Source organism: Diplotaxodon limnothrissa, linkage group LG3, assembly GCF_057381915.1.
Source record: "Diplotaxodon limnothrissa isolate DT_005_m linkage group LG3, D_limnothrissa_male_GT1.1, whole genome shotgun sequence".
In the NCBI taxonomy this organism is placed as follows: Eukaryota; Metazoa; Chordata; class Actinopteri; order Cichliformes; family Cichlidae; genus Diplotaxodon; species Diplotaxodon limnothrissa.
In genome coordinates this window covers 11,780,218-11,802,208 of record NC_140598.1, presented here as the reverse complement: position 1 = coordinate 11,802,208, position 21,991 = coordinate 11,780,218, and the positions used below count along the sequence as shown (strand labels likewise).

The following is a 21,991-nucleotide window of genomic DNA, read 5'->3' as shown; positions in this document are numbered from 1 at the left end:
CACCCCTGGTTGCGACAGCATAACCCTCATATCGACTGGAAATCTGAATGCGTGGTAGGCTGGGGAGTGGATTGTCATATGAACTGCCTCCGGGCTGCAACTCCGCCCTCCGCGTCTCCTCCAAATAACCTGTCTGAGCCTCCGGATCTCACCTCTGTTCCACCTGTGTATCACGACTTGGCTGAAGTTTTCCGTAAAGACCTTGCACAATCGTTACCACCTCATCGGCCGTATGACTGCGCCATTGATCTTCTCCCAGGCACCACACTCCCCACCTGTCGCCTTTATAGTCTCTCCCAACCTGAGAGAGCGTCTATGGAGAAATACATCACGGACTCACTGGCAGCAGGCATAATCCGGCCGTCCTCTTCCCCTGTGGCAGCCGGCTTCTTCTTTGTAGAAAAGAAGGACAAGTCCCTCCGGCCTTGCATTGATTACCGCGGCCTTAATAACATTACGGTTAAGAACAAATACCTCCTACCGCTCCTTTCCTCGGCTTTTGAACTTCTGCACGAGACAACGATCTTCAGTAAATTAGACCTCCGCAATGCCTACCATCTAGTTCGGATCAGGGAGGGCGACGAATGGAAAACAGCTTTTAACACCCATCTGGGGCATTTTGAGTACCTGGTGATGCCCTTTGGGCTGACTAACGCCCCAGCAGTTTTCCAGGCCCTCGTGAATGACGTCCTCCGGGACTTTATCAATCGGTGCGCATTTGTCTACTTGGATGATATCCTTATCTTCTCTAAAACAGTGGCGGAGCACGAGACACACGTCAGACAGATTCTGCAGCGTTTGCTGGAAAACAGACTGTTTGTGAAAAGCGAAAAGTGTGACTTTCACGTGGACTCCGTGGCCTTTCTCGGATACATAATAGAGCGGGGTGATCTGAAACCCGACCCGGCGAAGGTCCAAACAGTGCTTACCTGGCCCGAACCCCCAAACCGTCGACAGCTCCAGCGCTTTTTAGGCTTTGCCAACTTCTACCGCCGCTTCATCCGAGATTTCAGTAAACTCGCTCTGCCTTTAACCAGACTCACTTCTCCTAAAGTGTCTTTTCAGTGGGACCAATCCGCGCAGGAGGCCTTCCTACGTCTCAAAGAACGGTTCGCTACAGCACCTATCCTCTGCCAACCCGACCTCCAGCAACAGTTCGTCGTTGAAGTGGACGCATCGGATTCCGGGGTCGGGGCGGTGTTGTCCCAACGGAGGGAGGGTAAGCTCCACCCATGTGCCTTTTTCTCTCACCGTCTCTCCCCAGCAGAGCGCAATTATGATGTTGGAGACCGGGAACTTCTGGCTATCAAGTTAGCACTGGAGGAATGGAGACATTGGCTAGAGGGAGCCACTCAACCATTCATCGTGTGGACAGACCACAGAAACCTTGAGTATCTCCGAGCCGCAAAGCGACTCAATCCCCGGCAAGCGAGGTGGGCTCTCTTTTTCACGAGATTCAACTTTTCAATTACGTACAGGCCCGGGAGCCGCAATGTGAAGCCAGACGCCCTCTCCCGACTGTATGACTCCTCTGAAGCGGAACCCGAGCCAGGTCCGATTCTTCCTGCCTCCTGCTCCATCGGCACGGTGACCTGGGAAATCGAATCTCAGATTAAAGAAGCTCAGAAAACAGAACCAGATCCCGGGACCGGGCCCCCAGGTCAGTTGTTTGTGCCCTCCTCTGTTCGTTCTCAGGTACTGCAATGGGCACACGCCGCCCGGCTCACCTGTCACCCGGGAGTACACCGCACCATACGATTCCTCCAGCGTTACTTCTGGTGGCCCACTTTGGCTCGGGATGCACGGGAATACGTCGCCGCCTGCACGACCTGCGCCCGTAACAAGTCGTCCAACCAACCTCCCTCCGGTTTGCTACAACCGCTGCCCACTCCGGGACGGCCTTGGTCCCACATAGCCTTGGATTTCGTCACCGGATTACCGGCTTCAAAAGGTAACACAGTCATTCTAACCGTTGTGGACAGGTTTTCTAAAGCTGTCCATTTTGTTGCCTTGCCCAAGCTGCCTACGGCCCTGGAAACCGCTCACCTCCTCACCACGCATGTATTCCGCCTCCATGGAATTCCGGAGGACATTGTGTCAGACCGTGGCCCCCAGTTCACTTCACGGGTCTGGAGGGAGTTTTGCTCCGCCCTCGGCGCTAAGGTTAGTCTGTCCTCTGGCTTCCACCCTCAGACCAACGGACAGGCTGAGCGGGCGAACCAAGACCTGGAGGCTGCTCTGCGGTGTGTGGTGTCCACAAATCAAACGACGTGGAGTGACCAGCTGCCATGGATTGAGTACGCCCACAATTGCCTGACTTCCTCAGCCACTGGAGTTTCACCTTTTGAGGCGTCATTAGGATTCCAGCCTCCGCTCTTTCCGGCCGTTGAGGGTGACCTCTCTGTGCCATCCGTCCAACACCACCTGCGTAGATGTCGCCGGGTGTGGAGAGCCACCCGAGCTGCCCTCCTCCGGACGACGGCACGTAACAAACAGCTCGCAGACCGCCATCGGACACCGGCTCCTGAGTATGCGGTCGGACAAAAGGTATGGCTGTCCACCCGCTATGTGCCCCTCCGGGCGGAGTCCAAGAAGCTGTCTCCTACTTTTATTGGGCCATTCGAAATCGGTGCGCTTGTGAACCCTGTGTCTGTTCGGTTGAACCTTCCGTGCAACATGCGTGTCCACGACGTTTTCCATGTCTCCCAGATTAAGCCCGTGCTCTCCAGTCCTTTGTGCCCTCCTTCCGGGCCCCCGCCTCCCGCCCGGATCGTTGATGGGCTGCCGGCGTATGGGGTCTCCCGCATTATGGACTCCCGGCGCCGGGGGCGGGGGGTCCAGTATTTGGTCGATTGGGAGGGCTACGGGCCGGAGGAGCGCTCCTGGGTGCCTCGCTCGGCTGTTTTGTGTCGGCGCCTGCTCCGTGACTTCCATCGCCGGCACCCTGGTAAGCCCGGTGGGTCGCCGGGTGGCTCCCGTTGAGGGGGGGGTACTGTCAGGGTCCCTGTGCCTACCCGGTCGGCTCAGTACGGCTACATATGTTTTGTATTCCTTTTTTTCTTTTTCCCTGCTCTCTCCTCTCCCCTCTCTCCCTCCTCCCTCTGCCTGGGCGGAGCTTACCTGCGGGCTCCTGCCCTTGGCCCACACACCTGTGGCTCATTACGAGTGGTCCGGCTCCTTTATAAGACGGCAGCCCTGTGTTTCTCGTCGCTGGACCGTTGCCGACTCTCGTTAGTGTTAACCCCAGCTCAGTTCGTTCTCGTGTTTCCCTAGCGATCTTCTTACAGTAACCTTTTGCTTCTCTGTGAATAGATTTCCCTGGACCTGCCCCTGTGTTACCTGAGCGATCAAGTGTGTGAGGATTGGAGCGAGCTTTTGTGTTTCTTGTGGAGTGTGAAGAGGAGCGTGGAGCGTGGATGGAGTGAGGACTTTGGAGCGTGTGTGGACTGCAAGTGTCTTTCCCCCCCCCCCTGTTCGTGTGTGGATTCCTGGAACCCGTCTTTTCCCCACTGTGTAAATAGATCACCTGGTGCTTCTGTAAATAAAAACCTTTATTGTTCCCTACTCAGAGCCTGCGCGTGAGTCCGTTCAGTCCCGTTGTGACAGTAACGTATTCCGTTCCGTTACTCAATGACAGTAACGTATTCTGAATACTTTGGATTACTTAATATATTATCATGCTTTTTACAACAACGTGAATGTACTATTGCTGTGTGATTTATTACTATTATTGAAGGTCCGCGACTCCGAACTGTAGTAAAGGGACCTCTGACTAATACGGCGGGGTCCCTGTCGGCTCGTAGCCGAAAAATAGCTTTACTTTGTTGTGTGGGTCAACTTTTCTTGCGAGAGACAGAGAGAGGCGTTGAAAGGCTGCTCCAACGGAACTTGTTGATTTCGGAGGAAAACACGAACACGGTGTACAGTCGAGTCTTAATAGCTTACTTACAACTGGGCTCGTCAGGCTCTCTTCTTGGCTGCAGTGGTTATTATTATATTTACATGCTTCCAGCTCCCGTTTTTCCTCGATGACAACTCGTACCTTTCCACTCCCCTTTTTCTCCCTCCTCGCGCTCACAGACCCATAACGTGTATGGCAGTCCATTCTCCCTGCAACACGGACTACACTGCCCATGATGCTACATTCTTTAGAGCTATGCTTGTAGCATTCTGCCTGTTAGCTTAGCACAACAACAACGAAAAGGCGCTCTCTCACCCAGGAAACACAGTCGCAGAGAGAGAGAGAGTCGCCCTGTAACCATGGCAACCGTAACTGCCTGGAACAACAGAACGTAGCTGTCAAACAAAACCCAAACAGTCCTGACCCGCGACAAAACGAAATGGGAAAGTATTGCATTGTAATCCATTTATTTCAACAAAGTAACTGTATTCTGAATACCACCTTTTTAAACGGTAACTGTAACGGAATACAGTTACTCATATTTTGTATTTTAAATACGTAACGGCGGTACATGTATTCCGTTACTCCCCAACACTGGTAATGACAAACGGAAAACTAAACTGAGAGAAACTGGAGAGCAAACCTGAAATCTTACAAAAGGGGTGCGGGGCAGAGAGACAGCGATAGACTGATGAATGAAAGACAGACGAACGCAGACGAGCCGACAACGAACACAGCACGACACCCACTAAATGTACACACGCAAGGTAATCAGGTAATCACACACAGGAGGGAAGAACAGCTGAACCTAATACACATGAGGACCGGAGGAGACAAGCTGAACACAATGATAACAGACACAGACTTTCAGAACAAAACAGGAACTCTAGGACACGAGCCTTCAAAGTAAAGCAGGAAACACACAGACTGATTTGCAACACAACACGGGGACATGAACAGAGCACCAAACTTCAGGTTCAACCCTAAACTAATACAAAATCGGAATAAACACAAGGCACAAAATTGAACTTCAAGGAAACACAAAATGCTGGGTCAAAATGATCCAGGACCATGACACTTTTTGTTTTTGAGAGTCTTTTGTGTTTTAGTTTGGCTCTTTGTATATAAGGATGGTTAATAGTTTGCTTTAGGATTTACTATATCCCATGTACCCTGTTTTCATATTGTAGTTTGTCTTCTTGGTTTTGTGACACTAAATATCTGCTTTTGTGATCCCTTTCTGTACTTCAGTTATGTACCTTTGTCTGTCTTGTCTCTCTGTTTGTCTGTCATTGTCTGATTTCCCCATCTGTCATGTTTCCCATTCACTTATATTTTCCTTTCTGTTTTCTACATGTCTGCGTATGTCTCTGTGTATCATTTCCTCTTTTTTTATCGTCTCATGTCTTGTGAACTTAGCTTTGAGTTTTACTTCCCCCATTTGGTTAATGATTTGTTCCCATCAGTGTCTCAGTCTCTTCTGCATTTATCTATCTCATGTTCCCCTGTCCAGTCTGTTCTCCTCTATGTAATTTAAGCCCTGTTCTCCATGTTTTCCTGTTTTATTGTTTTAACTGTTGCTTCCTGTGACTATTGTAGTTTTCTCCTGCATCATGTCTCTCACCCGTTGCCTCTCGTCTCATTATCCAGTGTGTATTTATTGTCCCCGTCTTCTTGTGTACTTTGTGCTTTCCTTGCTCTGTGTTCCCATGGTTTTGGGGGCGGTGGTGTGGGATTGATTAAGGAAATGGCTGAGTTAATAGGAATGACCAAAATGAGAAAAATAAATCGATCTTCAATAAGAGAAAGGATTATTCTAAGAAGGAATATTTTTGATGGATCAGAATTATATAATGAAATATGAACAGAATCTTTTGTTAATCATTGTTTATTAACTGAACCTTGTTGAATTTGAGTAGAACTGTTTTTTTAATTTGGCAGAAACACGGCAGCAGTTTGAAATGAAACTATCCAGGCTGTAGAGCAGACGAGCAAAGTCAAGAATCCACTGAGATTTTCATGACAATAACTAAGAAGGATTTCTTAAATGAATTGTTGATACGCTGTTATAATAATCCACTGAGCTTATTGAATTTGGGGAGAAATGTCCTTTAATGTGCAATCACACAGTGGGCTGAGATGAAACTGCACACAGTGTGGGCATCCCAGAAGAGAAATCAGTTAAAAATTTAGTGTCAGCAAGAATTTAAAAAATATTTTTACAGATATCAAATTTGTTCTGTTATATAAAACTGTAATTTATACTAGTCAGGTGGATCATCAACGATCATCAATCAGTGCAGTTCCAGCAAAATTCAGACAGACACACAAACACACACATGCACAATTTTACTGTCTTAACACAGTATCATAAATCTAATTAGAATATGCTATAGTCCTTTAAATACCAATTTAAATATATTTCAAAAATATATTACAGCTTTTTTCAGTCTGTTGAACAAAAATCCCCAAAGAAGAAGAAGCACTACCATAAAACTTTGTGTAAAAGTGCACGAAAGTTTAAGAGGCTCACAAATGACGGCTCACATAACTGCGGTGTTACAAGTCAACCTCGTTCATATCTGTCATCATGAACAATGCTATGGTTTGTGCTGGAGCGAAGCTGCACACAGCTGATATTATCAGAAAAAAATACATACTGATTTGATTACCTTCACACGCAGATTCACACAAAGACGACCAGCTGCATCAGCGAAGTTTAGAAGACAGACAGTGAAACTTAAAAAAGGAAACAGACAGATTTGTGGGAATGCTGGGGCTGGGGAACATTAGTAATTAGAAACACAAAATGTTTCTAAGCATTTGTAAATGTTTGTTGGAGGGTTTAGAGGAGCTGAATCATTTTGTGTGAAAGTTAAAGTCAAACACACTCTTAGTAGAGAGAGACTGTGTCTGCAGATCAAACAGGTCTCACTGTGATGTCCCTTTAGTCAGACTCTGTCTCTGCTACATTAATGACTGAAAGTTGTCACATTCTTATTTAGTTAATACTCTTTAAACCAGGTGTACACTTTTAGTTTAATACATTATAGATTCTCTGATGAAGAAATACGGTATATATATGTAACCTGATGAAGCGGTATCTAAAATGTTTTTATGTTTGACATACCAAGACTGTTTCACACTGCAGGAGTTGCAGATGATAAAACAAAGACTGTAAAGCTAAGCAGTTTGTTTGCTGTTTATCACTGCCTGTCCATTAGTCAAATTAATATTACTTTTATCAAAAATAATTTCCCGTCTGTATTTGGTCTTCCTCCATAGTCGCCATAGTCACATCATTGTGTTTTGTTGATGTTTCCCCTCCTTGTGATTCACTCAGTGTTCCCATGTCTGTTTCGCCCCCGGTCCCTGTGTGTCGAGCCGTGTCTCTTAGTTTGTATCCTGTTTTATTTGGACAGTCTCGTGTCCTGTGTTCAGTGTGTTCAGTTTTGCTTTCTGCTGTCTCATCACATCTAATTTGTTCCTGCTATGTCCTCATGTGTTTCCACTTCCCTTATCATCCCTCTGTGTATATATTGTGTGACTTTCCTTTTGTTCATTGTCAGGTTGTCTGTTTATTATGCGTTATGTGTTGGGGGCTGGATCTGTGACCCAGTATTTTGAGTTCACTGTGTGTGTTTTTGGAGGTCTTATATTATATTGAATATATGCTTAGTTCTTGTGTTGCCATTATTAGTTAGGATTTAGTTGGGTGTTATTCTAGCTTAGGTTTCCATCTATGTCCAAACACAGCACACAGGTGGGATGTGCAGCACGAGTGCTCTCTGCTCCTCACAGAGAGGTGATGGAGACGATTCCTGAGGTCCAAAAAACATCTGTTGGTGGTGAGAAACTCTTTCTGTATACCACAGACTAGACTAGAGGCGGATGATACTTGGGTAAATTTGACTGGGATCTAATAACAATGACTTCAGTACTTCATGAGTGATGTATTATTGTTGGTCAGCGTCACGTTTTTCTGTTTTTTTCACAGATTTTCCCTCAATCACTGTAATAGCTGCAGCAGTGCTGGTGTTGGGGTTTGTCTTTTTCTGATGCTCCACTATGCTGCTTGAAGAAAAGTTACCTTTTCACTTTCTAGTATGTCGTTTTGTAATGTGTCTTATCTTATTAACATGATAGTGATTTATTGATTCTAACCCTAAATCTATCTAGTAATGTCTGCACATATTTTCAGTACTGATTTTAAAGTGTTTTAATCCTTCTGTCACTCAGGGAACCCAATAAGGATTCAAATACTTCAAAAGTCAACCAATGACATTGATGTGTAAGACTATTTAATAATTATTTATTTTTTATATTTCATTTATTCATTCATTCTTTGCACTGTGATTTAACCCATCTTTGTGTAAAGCAGGGGTGTCAAACTCCAGGCCTTGAGAGCCAGCGTCCTGAAGCTTTGAAATGTATCTCTGCTGCAACACACCTGAATAAAATTATTAGGTCATTAGCATGACTCTACCCTACTCAAGTAAATTTAAATAAATGTAAGTACATACCACCAGGTAGCTCCACTCGTACCCAGTGTAACGGGAAGTGAGAGGGTTAGGTTTTGGCGCTTTGAATGTTCAGTTGTGTGATGCAGCGATTAACGTTTGAGTAAAATATTGGGCTCCCTCGTGTCTTCCCTACATTCCTCCACAATGTACGTTTTTGCAAAAATGTACTTCTAGAAGTACTTTTATTGCACGATGTTCATTCACTCATGAGCTGCTGCAACATGAATCAAATGGCTGAACTGCCACCTTGGCGTGCAGTCAAGTTCTACAGTCTGCTAATGATCTAATAATAAGTATTAATATTCCTCACTCACCTTACTAAATGTTTGTGAACACAGCCAGAAACATTTGCGTCACAAACACAGACTAGTGTTTATTAGCAGAAGCTTTTGGGTGGTTGCTCTCAAACCTGTGTACAAGTTTAAGCATTAATGGTCCCTTCACTGATTTCCAGGTATCCAATGTCAGGGCTAACAGATGGATTCAGACGCAGGCAGCGTTCTGGCAAGCAAAGGGTTGACAATTTATTAACACAGAAGGGAAACCACAGTGATGTGTATATACAGTGAATGGGGCAGGGCTTCAGGGCTCCAGGGGAAGGAATCCACACTCGCTCCCCACTCGGCCCAAACTCCGCCACTCCTCTTCTTACGCACACTCGCTTCTCCACAGCCACTCTCGCTCCAATTTCCACTTATGTTGACACACACAGGGATCACAGGTCAGGGTCCGCCACCAGTTCCGGGGAGATCTAAACACAAAGAGTCCAATTAGATCAATACGCCACACAACACTGAGAGAGTTTATCTTAGGAGAGCTGAGAGCACGAACATGGGAGGTTCAACATTCCAGTGCCGAATACTCCATGCCGCAGCGTTAAATAGGCAAGGGGGACGCCGCCTGATCAGCAACAGGTGTAGAAATCACCGCAGATACGTGGGCCAAGGGTGAGAGCCCACAATGAGCTCCACCCAGGGAAGCAGGAGAGAAAACAAAACAAACCTGTGGCCAACATGAGCGAGCCGGAGAGGCACAGGGACCATGACAGCCAATACCAAGTGCACAAGTTCACCCCAGATGGTTTCTCTTCTCTGTAACTTGGAGGATGTGGAGTAGGCTGTATTTTAATCAAAGACATATCAATCAATCAATCAATCAATCAATCAATCAATCAATCAATCAATAACCATGTCTAAAAACAACACAGGTTGACCAAAGTGCTGTACACAGTAAAAGAAAAAGTAAAAAGTAGAAACAAATACACACAATGAACAAAACAAAAAATAATCCCAAATTTCGTTTTTTTTTCTGAAGGGGTCAAACACTTTTATGCAAGAATGACAGCGAGGTGAAAAACCTTCACCCGCAAGAAAACTCGAGCTGTGACTCATAGTACGAACACACACCTCACAGTAACACACTTTAATTGTTTAATGTGAACTTTTTGCCAAGCTAGCTAATCCTGACCAACACACCAGACACAGAAGATAAAGGAACGATGTTTTACTGTTAGAGACAGAAAGGTTAAAACATTTTGGCAGAGGGCTAAAAGGGGCTAAAATTACCCAAAAAGAAATTCCATTTGACCAAAAACACTTAATTTTTTAAAAATTAAGTATATAGATATGAATTATGAACAAATAATTAACAAACTGGGGTTTATAAATCGTGTAACACATCCTTATGGTAAGAAATTTTACCTTAATGCGTTACATGTGTTAGAAGTCAATGTATCTTTAACAATATACTCCTTATTTTATATCTCCTGATCCTTCACAGAGCTGCATGAACCTGTTGTTGATGTCAGAGAGTCAAACTCTGCTGAAGAGTGGGTTGTTTCCTGTTCAGCCACTGGTCGACCTGCTCCCACTGTAACACTCTCACAACAACACCTCAGCTTCTCACAGTACAACACTGTCAGTGTGTCCAACACCAACGCTACATTCACTGTCACCACTACAGCTGTGCTCTCAGGTTCACGTAAACACAGCACACAGGTGGGATGTGCAGCACGAGTGCTCTCTGCTCCTCACAGAGAGGTGATGGAGACGATTCCTGAGGTCCAGCAGACGTCAGATTATCAGTGATGGTGAGAAACTGAGATGCAATAACAATGCATTGTGGTAGTATGCATTTTCTCTTTGATCAATAATTGATGTATTCATTTTGATCAGTGTCACATTTTTCCTGCTTTTTCAAGTCTCCTCCTGGATCATTGTATTAGCTGCAGTATTGGTGATGATGGTCTTTGTCAGTGTTGCTGCTCTGCAGTAGGCTACTCTTTAAAGAAAAAGACGATAACTTTCATTTTTGATTTCTTGTCATTTTTTTCTACACCAAAATCTATCCAATAATATCTGCATAACATTTTCTACTTGTGATTTAGTTATTAATTCTTTGCTTCATGATTCAATCGGTCTTTGTCTAGTATTAAATTTTATGTTTCCCATTTAATCCCACTGGCTTTAAAGTGTTTCACCAGATTTTTACCAAGTATTTCCAGTCTTTTGTTGTCTCTGTCCCAAATGTTCTGAAATGTGTTGCATGTATTAAAAGAAGTTGGACTTTACCAAAAAATGTACTCTGTACTTATAAACTTACATTTATGAAAGCTGAACAAACATTGATATACTTGACTTTTGTAACAGTGAAAAGGCGATCTGTTTTTATTGATAAATATATATGTTTGCATTACTGTTATTTAGATTGCCATGTTAGAACGTAGCAAACAACATTGTTTGTTCCTCTATGGTTTCTTTATTTTTACAAATCTAAATGTTTTTTGTCAAAAGATTAATAATTTCATATTGAGGTCAGATGGTCAGCAGTTTTGATGTTTTTGCAGAGATTTTATTTTTTGCAAAATAGCACAAGTAAACATTAAAAGTAGTTCCTAAATCAAGGCATTTATTATTAAGGCGGCCATTATTATGGCCCTGTGTGGAAAAAGTGATTGCCCCCTAAACCTAATAACTGGCTGGGCCACCCTGAGTAGAAACATCTGCAATAAAGCGTTTGGGATAACTGGCAATGAGTCCTTTACGAGGTGGTGGAAGAATTTCTGCCCACTCATCTTTGCAAAATTGTTGTAATTCAGCCACACTGGAGGGTTTTTGAGTATGAACCACCTTTCCAAGGTCACAGCACCTCAATCAGATTCACGTATGAACTTTGGCTAAGCCATTCCAAAGTCTTTATTTTGTTTTACTTAAGCTGCTTAGAGGTGGACTTGTTGGTGTGCTTTGGATCAAGTGCACTTCAGCTTGTGGTCGTGAACAGATGGCCAGACATTCTCCTTCAGGATCCCAGAAACTGGATTCTGTTCATCTTGACGTTGCATCTCCAGACTGAGAGATCTCAATTACTTTGTTTCTTATTTGCTTCTGAATTTCCTTGGATTGCGCCATGATGTGTAGTTTTTGAGGATCTTTTGGTCTACTCTACTTTGTCAGACAGGTCCTGTTTAAGTGATTGATTCAGCACAGGTTTGGCAGTAATCGGGCCTGGCTATGACTATGGAAAAATTTTATATTTTCTATTGATAAATGCAAATATTTTATGTCTGTTATGTGCATTGCCGTGTGGAGAATATAAGGAAAAAAATTTTGTGGTTTACATTGTTTCTTCCTCTTAGATTTCTTGATTTTTTTTAAAAAATTGCAATAACTTTATGTTAATTTCAGTGCACTTTCACATTTCTTTAAATTCAAACTACAGTCCTGTGAATAACTAGAAACACTTCTAGCAGCACAAATGTGAGGTAATTGTTTTCTGCTTGACTTTATCAGTCTCTCATATTGTTGTGGAGGAATGTTGGCCCACTCTTCATTACAACGTTGCTTCAGTTCTTTGAGGTTTGTGGGCATTTATTTAAGCACAGCTCTCTGAATGTCCCAGGTTGAGGTCTGGACTTTGCTTTTCAGCTATTCTGCTGTAGATTTGCTGCTGTGTTTGGGATCATTGTTCGACTGCAAGACCTAAACTTCACCTATTAAACAGTTAACTCTGTATTTTACACTTTATGTGAATATTGTTGCAGATTTCAATTATTAATCTTTTTATAACTTTGTTCTTTCTTATATTTAATATTATACAATATTTATACTTCATGTCTCTGTCTTCTTTTGAACACTCCAGCACAGCATCACTATAACTTTGTCCTCACTGACAATAAAGCTGTTTTATATATTTCATTGCAAATGTTTCAAGCAATTTGTAGCTGTATCTTAAGATATTTTGTTAATAATATAGTATTTTATATTGTTTTTTTCCCCATATTTGAGAAATATTTAACATGTAAAAGTCTGTTTATGTACAATTTGGTGATATTAGCCCTGATTATTGGAGGAACTTGTACATGAAGCAGATTTCTGAGACTTCAGATTTGAAGGTTGTTGTCATATAATCTAAATGATGGCAGATTAACATTCCCTACCTCTGTCCTACAACCACAGGACTCCTTTGCATTCGACTGATAGAAATTTCAAGCTCAGTGTTAATGAAGATTTCAAAGGCCTTAGTGCAGGGGTAGGGAACGTCTAAAACCTGCAGGGACACCGGCCCTCGAGGCCTGGAGTTCCCTACCGCTGCCTTAGTGTGAAAGGAATGAAGCTGTAGCGCCTCCCAGTGGTTGAAAAGAGGTACACAAGAGGTTTTTGCAACCTGCTGTTTAATGAAGGTAATCAGCTGGGACAAAGGTACATTATGAGAATAATATCTCTGACAAACCTCTACCTCAATTAAAAGATGCATTTTGATTTACATGAATGCATTTCATCTTCTCTGCAAAGGCTACACAACCTTCTTTGCCATTTGAGTGTGTCCAGTCCAGCTGAAACCAGCTCATTACTGATGGCATGAAAACGATCTGTGAGGTAACATTTTTACTGTCATTCATTCCTGTTGAAAACTTGTCACGTGTTTGCTTAGGTTCTTCTCAATAATCCTCCCGTATCCTGTGTAAAAACTACCCAAGCTTAAAGTATACAGACTGCCGGGAGGGGCGAGACGGGAATTTTCATTGCATATATATATATATATATATATATATTAAAATACAGATAGCAGCAGCCACGAAAACATAGGCAAGAGAGAGCATAGCAGTGTCGTAGATGTAGCCAAATAAGACAGATAAATTAAGATGGAAAATCCCCAAAACAAAACCCAATCTTTAGTGTGGGAGCATTTCCATGTCATTCCCAAAGGTGTAATTATTTTCAGCGACTGCAAACTGAACACAAACTTTTCATAACTGAGTTTGTTTCTTCAGTTGTATTTTGGTAATGCTGCTGTACAGCAGGGAAGCAAACACAAGTGCTAACGCTAACAACATCCAATCAGGATTTATTGGTTCGATCAAAGCTAACATCTGCATTACATGTGAGCACTACACATGTTATTTAACATATATAACGTATAAGATTTTTACATCTTTCTCTTTCCCTCGAGAAGAACTGCTAAAACTGTAGAAATAACATTACAGAAAAGCAGGACATGCTCAAGCAAAACATTATAGAAAATCTGTCACGGTTCTGGGTCAGTTTGACCCAGTATTTTGAGTTGTCATGTTTTTGTAGGTTTAGTTTAGTTCCATGTGTCATTTTCTGTCTGTCTCTCTATGTCGAGTCTGCGTCTTAGTGTGATGGTTTCTTGTTCCTGTTTTATTGTGAAGGTCTGCGTCTCATGTGAGTGTGTTCAGTTTTACCTCTGTCTCGTCTTGTTGATTATTCCCAGCTGTGTCCACCACCTGTGTGTAATTCCCCTGTGTTTCTCTGTGTATTTAAGTCGTGTCCTCTGTCATTGTAGTTGCTGGTCCGTCTGTGTATCCACCATGTCTCACCCGTGTGTTTGTGCTCTGTAGTTTAGTTGTTTCCAGTCTAGTTTAGTTCGTGCTCCATTTGCTGTTTGTCCATATTTATTTTTGTGTTCAATAAACCACCTTCACTTCTCCACTACTGCCTGCGATTGGATCCTCATTTATTATTTTCACACGGCTCTCCTCACCCGCCGTGACAGTACGGACCAGCCAGATATGGATCCAGCGGCAGTCACCCCACCTAGGGAGCTTCAGGAGGCCGTTATCGACTCTGCTTCTAAATTGATTTACCAGCTTGTTGGCAGAGGTATGAAAATGCGCAGTGAAATCTAACGCACATGGCAAACTTCGCCGACGATATTCTAGGGAGGAAAAATACACATCAGCCATCGGCCATTTCGATGAACGCATACGCCCCCTAGAGCGCGCTAACTTTATTAACAGCCACACAAATGTAAAGCACACATCAAACATAAATAGACTATTTGACTGTCTCCATAATTGAGAGCATTTTCTCTTCTTATTTCAACACCCCCACTTGCTCTCATATTATGATGCTCTTAAGTAAACAAAAAAAACAACAAACAAAAGGTTTCTTCCTCAGTACTGTATACATGTCCGTATACCATGTTAATGTCCAAACATAAACTTCTCAAACTTGAACAACTTAACTTTTGTTGCAGGTTTTGTCATTACATCTGCAACCATCTCTTCTGTTGAACAATACTCCAGAGTTATTTTTCCGGCACTCACAGTTGACCTCACAAAGTGGTACTTTATGTCAACATGTTTACATCTCTGTCTCGTCACAGGATTCTTCGCCAACGCAATTGCACCCTGATTATCTTCATGAACTTTTGGCGGTGCATATTTTTGTCCATCAATACCTTGTAACAGTTGCATTAGGTACAAAACTTCTTGTAGGGTTGCAGCTAAAGCCATGTACTCCGCTTCACAGGTAGATAATGCAACAGTAGGTTGTCTTTTGGTTTTCCATGAGATTAAAGGACCATCTACAGACAAGCTTATGCAATAACCAGTTGTACTCCGTCTGTCTGTTACATCAGCTGCCCAATCAGCATCGCTGTATGCCCACAACCTCAGTTCTTTGTTGTCACATTTCCTGTAACACAGTTCTTTCTCGGTTGTCCCTTTCAGATATCTCAGTACATGTTTTACTGTAGTCCATTGGTCTTCAGTTGGCTCAGTAAAGTACTGTGAAAGTTTACTGACTATAAAACTCAAGTCTGGTCTTGTGCATGTAGCCAAATAGATCAGACTACCAACTGCCTCTCTGTACCTTTTGACATCACTCATCATTTCTGCATCATCAGCATAGTTCAGTTTTTGCTCACAGGGTGTCTGTCTTTCTTTACAATCCTGCATGTTGAATCTTTCAAGTATTTTTTCCACATATTGTTTTTGTGACATTTTTACACAGTTATCACTCTGGTCAAAATCTATACCAATGAAATGTCTCAGTTTACCCAAATCCTTCATTTTGAATTTTGCTGCAAGCATTTTCTTCACAATAGTCAGTTCACTTTCATCACTAGCAGCAATGATCAGGTCATCCACCCATACTATCAGAATCACCTTCTTATTTTCTGTCATTTTTGTGTAAACACAATGGTCAGCGGGGTTCTGCACAAAGTTGTTCTCACTCAGATATTCATGCAACAACTTGTTCCAATTTCGGCCTGATTGTTTTAGCCCATATAGCGACTTTTTCAACTTGCACACCAGTTTTTCATTTGTGTCGGATTTTACCTCATAACCCTCAGGTTGTTCCATGAATACCTCACAATCTATTGGTGCGTGAAGATAGGCAGCTTTAACATCCATCTGATGTAAAAGCATGTTTTCTTGTGCTGCCTTTTGCATCAACACTCTGATACTAGTCAGGTTAGCAGTAGGGGAAAATGTTTCTTCATAATCCACACCTATCCTCTGACTATATCCTTTAGCAACATAACGTGCCTTGTACTTCTCAGATCCATCAACATTGTTTTTGACTGCGTACACCCATCTACCCCCCACTGTCTTCTTACCCTCAGGCAAAGTGGTTAAGGTAAATGTGTCATTTTCTCTTAGTGATTGCATCTCTTCATCCATTGCACTGACCCATTTCTCTGAGTTAGATGAAGCTATTGCTTCCTTGAATGTTTGGGGAATGTTACACATTGCTCTGTAACAATAATCCATGTTTGTGAGTACTTGATCACAATCCTCCTTGTCAGTAACATATTCACTTAAATACTGTAGAAAAAGGTGACCGTTGGAGGAGCGAGAGTAATTCTGAAAGCTAACAGGCAGACATTGTGGAGTGATCCAGAAGGAGGAGCCATATCACGTCACAAAAAGGAAGGTAGGTGTGTTTTAGGATCATGGCTGACGGCCCAACTGTGACACCTAGTGGGCATAGAGGCTATAAGCCTCTGAAGGACCAGCTGGAACAGCTAAAAAGAGCTATTCGCTTAGCTTCCCCTGGATCATCAAAGTTAGCTGAAAAGGAATGCAAAACTATGGAAGCTGAGCTAAGTAAACTTATTGCTTCACAACACAGAGGGCTGGACGACAAAATAGCCCTAAGTTTTGTCCTCAAAACAGAAGGAGAGAGATGCGAGCAAGAGCTGGAACAACTGCAAGTGGAAGCTGGAACACGTTTAATTAATTGGAGAGCAAAGCGACAAATCACAAAATTACAGGAAATTCATGCAAAATGCTGCAAGTGGATGTTCCTGTGCAATGGAGCATCTTCCTGGATGGAGGAGGATGACACACGTGAAATAGAAGATATGGAGAGCTTAGTGGAGGCCTTCAAACAACTGAGAAAGCAAAATAAGAAGCTGGAGGAACAAATGAAGCAGTGGATTCCTAAACCAGGAGATGCTAATATGTATTATACAACAAAAACATATCCTTGGGCCACATTATCATCTAACGCTGCAAGAAGATCCCATATGATGCCCGTGATGACCCTTGGGGGAGGACAAGTTCATGGCCCAGATGGACAGACTGCAGTAGTTATGGGAGGTATAGCGGATGTTGAATACACCAGTGCACCATTAGTGTTTCATAATGAAGGACCAATGACAGTTAAATGTCAGTCCCTCAAAGGGGAAGGGGTGGAGATAGCCTCAGCTGCAGATGAAGGCCCGACTTCACCTCCCCGTCCCCATGACAGAGGAGACAGACAAGGTGCCGAAGCACTAAGGGAGAGCTTGCCTGACCAGCGTGGTGAAGCAGTTCAAGACCCTACAAACGAAGACATGATTTCACCGGTGGAAAGGATGGCACAACCGGCTTTTATCGATCTGCCAACACCGGCAAGAGAAGAGCAGGCCCAGACCAGCAAGTCTAAATACTCCAAAGCAGCGGCCAGGTCAGACACCTGGGCAGGAGAAGTATTCGGGCGAATGCTTGATGCCCCCCAAGGGCTAATGGAAGTATTAAATACGCTGAAGGCCGTAAAGGATAAAATGACCAAAGGGATGTCAGATGAAGACAGCGACAATAACTCATGTACTTCAGAGGAGGATCAGGAGGAAGACAGAGGAGGAGCCGCGTCAGAACCAACTATAGCCAGGAGTCTTAGGTCAAGACAGGTGAAAAAAGAACAGGGACAGAGGGAGCCCATTTTTAAGAGCTCAAAAGGTAAGGGAAAAGCGAGACAGAGTAAATCAGTGACCAAAACAGAAGAACCTGCGGGCCCTCGTTATAATCTACCTTTAGTGGCTGGTGCACATAATGAACCAGTGTACCGCGCATTCAAAGTAAGAGATTTGGAGGCACTGGTTAAACAGCTTCCACCTATAACTGAGGGAGGAGCAAGATGGTTGCGGGAGCTAGGCAGGCTAACAGAAGGAGAGGAGCTTGCCATAGGTGATTTTCGCGCGATTTCTGCGCGGTGTATGCTCGGTGGTGGGCTAGCAGATGTAGAGGCCATAGCCCGCACAACTCGCTATGCAAATGATCGGCCTTATCCGCAGGTGCAATGTGCTTTGTCTGACGCAGTCCGTGAAAAGTATCCAACCCCTAATACTGGTGCTATACCTAAAATAATCTGGGACCCCCAAAACACACCTAGAGAGTTTTTAGAAAAGGCCAAACATCAATGGTTGTCAGAAACAGGAACTCATCCGGGCAGAGAAGGCGAGCACAGGGCGTGGTTTCGTTCGGCGGTGCTGGCAGGGCTGCCCAGCCAGGTCACAGCTGAGTTAGAGAAAAATCCAGATTTTGCTGTAGCAGATTCGGTGCAGTGGGAAAGACACATTTCTCATCGGTTGCAGCTGGAGCAGGACAAGGCGAACAAGCAGAAAAAGGAGTTGGAGGAGGCTCAAACATCTTTGCTCAAATTACAGTTGGCAGAAGCCAGAAACAAAGCCGGGGAGAAAAAGAAAGAGGAAAAAATAATGATAGTTGCGACCCAGTCTGGTCCTGGGCCCGAATGGCCAGATAGTGGCCCGGGTCCCTGCACTAACGACGGATGGCCCGCCAATGCACCAAGGCAGCACCAACCCACAGGGAATTGGGGAACCGGTGGATCGTACAGAGGGCGTGGTGGTTCAAGGGGGGGAGTGCAAAGAGCTCGTAACACAGGGAATCCCAGCAACATGCCTTGGAATGTCTGTTGGAATTGTGGAGCAGAAGGGCATTGGAACAGAAATTGCCCAGAACCTCGTCAGAACTATCAAAGAAGAAACTACCAACCCCAGGCACGTGGAGCCCCGAGAGCAGGAAATGGAAACAGGGGAGCATATCAGGCCCCGAACCCGAGTGCAGCACCGGCTGCGCAGTATCCAGTGGCTGACTGGAGAGAGAAGCAGTACTGAGGAGGCCCGGAGGGACCAGACAGCATGGGCGTGGCAGACCCCATGCTGTCAATGACAGTAGAAGGGACAGAACTGCCCTTCCTTGTGGACACTGGCGCAACATATTCAACCTTGAAAGCAGCACCAGACAGTGCAACACTATCCTCCCACACAGTCAGTGTGGTGGGCTTTTCCGGGATTCCAATGACTCTGCCAGTGACTAATCCAGCATTGACAAAGCTGGGCAAGCAGACTTTGAAACATAACTACGTGGTGTCATCACACGTGCCAGCGAATCTCATGGGCAGGGATCTGCTCGTGAAGCTGGGCGCTACGATCACGTGCTCAGCAGATGGATTATCGGTTACTCTGCCAGGGGGACAGCATTTCCCGTGCCTGGGAACACACACAAAGACTCAGTATTTGCTTAAGGATTGTGAAAGACCAAATGCTGACGTCTACTGGGGCAGACTAGTGACAGAGGACATTCTGAGACAATTTCAGCTGTGGAGACCTTGGATAATGAGCTTGGCAGTTTACTCCCCTCTGCGTGACATAAACCACGTCACTCTGTTTTATGATAAAGATAATGACGACACCTATCGTGAAGTATTCCAATCTGATCTTGAGGGTCAGACTTGGAATGTGCAAATACACAACATTTACATCGGACCAGAAGGAGTAGCCGCGGCTGTGAAATTGACTGATGAACAGCGGCCCTGGTACAATGTGGGTGAAAATTCGACCCCTCACATTACATTGGCGGTCCATCAAGGTCATGGTGCAGGTGATCTGGGTCCAATGGTCAGGCGGGCGCTGGACGACACAGGGTGGCAAAGCACCCAAATTCCAAACTTGTCTTATGCAGCAAATTGTAAAACTTATCGCATTAATTGTGTCTGTGTTGATACAGTGATCTTGGAACACAAAGAAATTTCAAAAACACATGGTGAGGAGAGAGTAGATCATCCTGATGCAGTTGCTAGATTGTCAGATCTCCCTGACAGTCTATGGTCAAAAGGGCCCACGGACGTTGGCCTAGCTAAGTGTTCTCCTGTCCTGTTCCAGCTGAAATCACACACACCAATTAACAGACCACAATACAGGCACAAACCTGAAGCAGAGGAAGGTCTAACAGAAACAATTGAAGGCCTGTTAAAGGTCGGCGTGTTAGAGCCATCTCACTCACTGTGGAATACACCAATTCTACCAGTGGAAAAACATGGAACAGGAAAATACCGCATGGCACATGATTTGAGAGCCATTAATGAAATATTGCTCTCTACCACTGCACCAGTACCAAACCCGTACACAGCGTTATCAGCTATCACGTGTGACCAAATGTGGTTCACGTGTATTGACCTGGCAAATGCATTCTTTTGTCTTCCTCTGCATGAGTCACTCAGAGACATTTTTTCATTCACATATAGAGGTCAACAATTAAGATACACACGTTTGCCACAAGGCTTTGCACTTTCTCCAGGCATTTTCAATCAGGTGCTCAAAGAAGCCTTGTCGTCATGTAATTTGCCTGATGGATGTACATTAATACAGTATGTTGATGATCTTCTCATTGCAGCCCCGTCAGCAGCGGATTGCACAGCGGCGTCCCTCGTCGTTTTGAATAGGTTGGCGGAGTGCGGCTTTAAAGTAAGTAAGGAGAAGCTGCAGTTAGTTCGCCCGGAGGTAACATTTTTGGGCCGAGTAATCGCACATAAATCAGTGGGTTTGATGAACACACACAGAGACCAAATTTTGACACACCCAAAACCGCGAACTGTGAGAGAAATGCTTTCTTTTCTTGGTTTAACAGGTTACAGCAGACAGTTCATTTCCGATTATGCAGGCAAAACTGCCCCTTTAAGGGGCCTGATGAAGCAAGTTGGCGTTCGAAACCTTAAGGCTGAGCTGCCTTGGGCGCCCGATGCTGAAGCCGCATTCATTAGTTTAAAACAGGATTTGTCAAGGGCATCAGATCTAGCCACACCCAATTATGAGGAGCCCTTCTATTTGGATGTTTCTGAAACAAACTCAGTTGTAAATGGAGTGTTGTTTCAGAAAAAAGGGGGGGGGGAGGGATGTGCTTATGTATGTTAGTGTAAAACTACATCCAACAGAAGCAAAACATCCCACATGCACACAACACGCAGCAGGGGTTGCCAGAATCATTCAAAAAACAGCACATGTAGTGAGAGAGCACCCACTAAAAATACTCACTACACATAGCATAGTGGCATATGTGAACTCACAAGCATTTTGTATGTCACCACGGGCACAACAGAGACTGAGCAAAGTCCTAGAGGCCCCAAATTTGACATTCACACATGAAGGAATTAACATGGCAGATTTAATGGGGGTAGGGGAACCACATGACTGCGTCAAAAGAGCACAGATTGAGGAAAAGATTAGAGAGGACCTGAAGGCCGAGCCCATACCAGGAGCTGAGGACTGGTTTACTGATGGATGTTGCCACAGAGACGAAGAAGGATTGAAAGCAGGGTATGCTGTGGTTTGCAGAGTCGAAGGAGACTATCAGGTCAAAGAGTCAGGAAGAATTGAGGGAAAGCAGTCGGCCCAGAGAGCTGAAGTGATAGCCCTAGCTCGAGCTTTGAGATTAGCCAAGAATAGGAGAGTGAACATCTACACCGACTCAGCATATGCATTTGGAGCAGCGCATGTGGAGCTGCCCCAGTGGAAAAGAGCAGGATTCAGAACAGCAACCAATGCACCCATTTGCCACAAACATGAAATGGAAGAACTGGAAAAGGCCTTGGCTGACCCTGAGGAGGTGAGTATCATAAAATGCAAAGCTCACTCACAAGGAACCAGCATGGTGGACAAAGGAAACCAGAGAGCAGATGAAGCCGCAAAGGAGGCTGCAGGCTACAAAGGACAGAGACAAATGATCCAGGTAACTCCAGAAGAGGAGATATCTATT

The 21,991-nt window shown here is 44.2% G+C and overlaps 1 protein-coding gene across 1 annotated transcript in view; it reads right to left on the bottom strand.

Annotated features, from left to right (window-relative positions):
* Positions 1–21,991, bottom strand: part of LOC146634532 (uncharacterized) — a 156,102-nt gene that overhangs the window by 8,161 nt on the left and 125,950 nt on the right. The gene's annotated exons all lie outside the window — the stretch shown is intronic.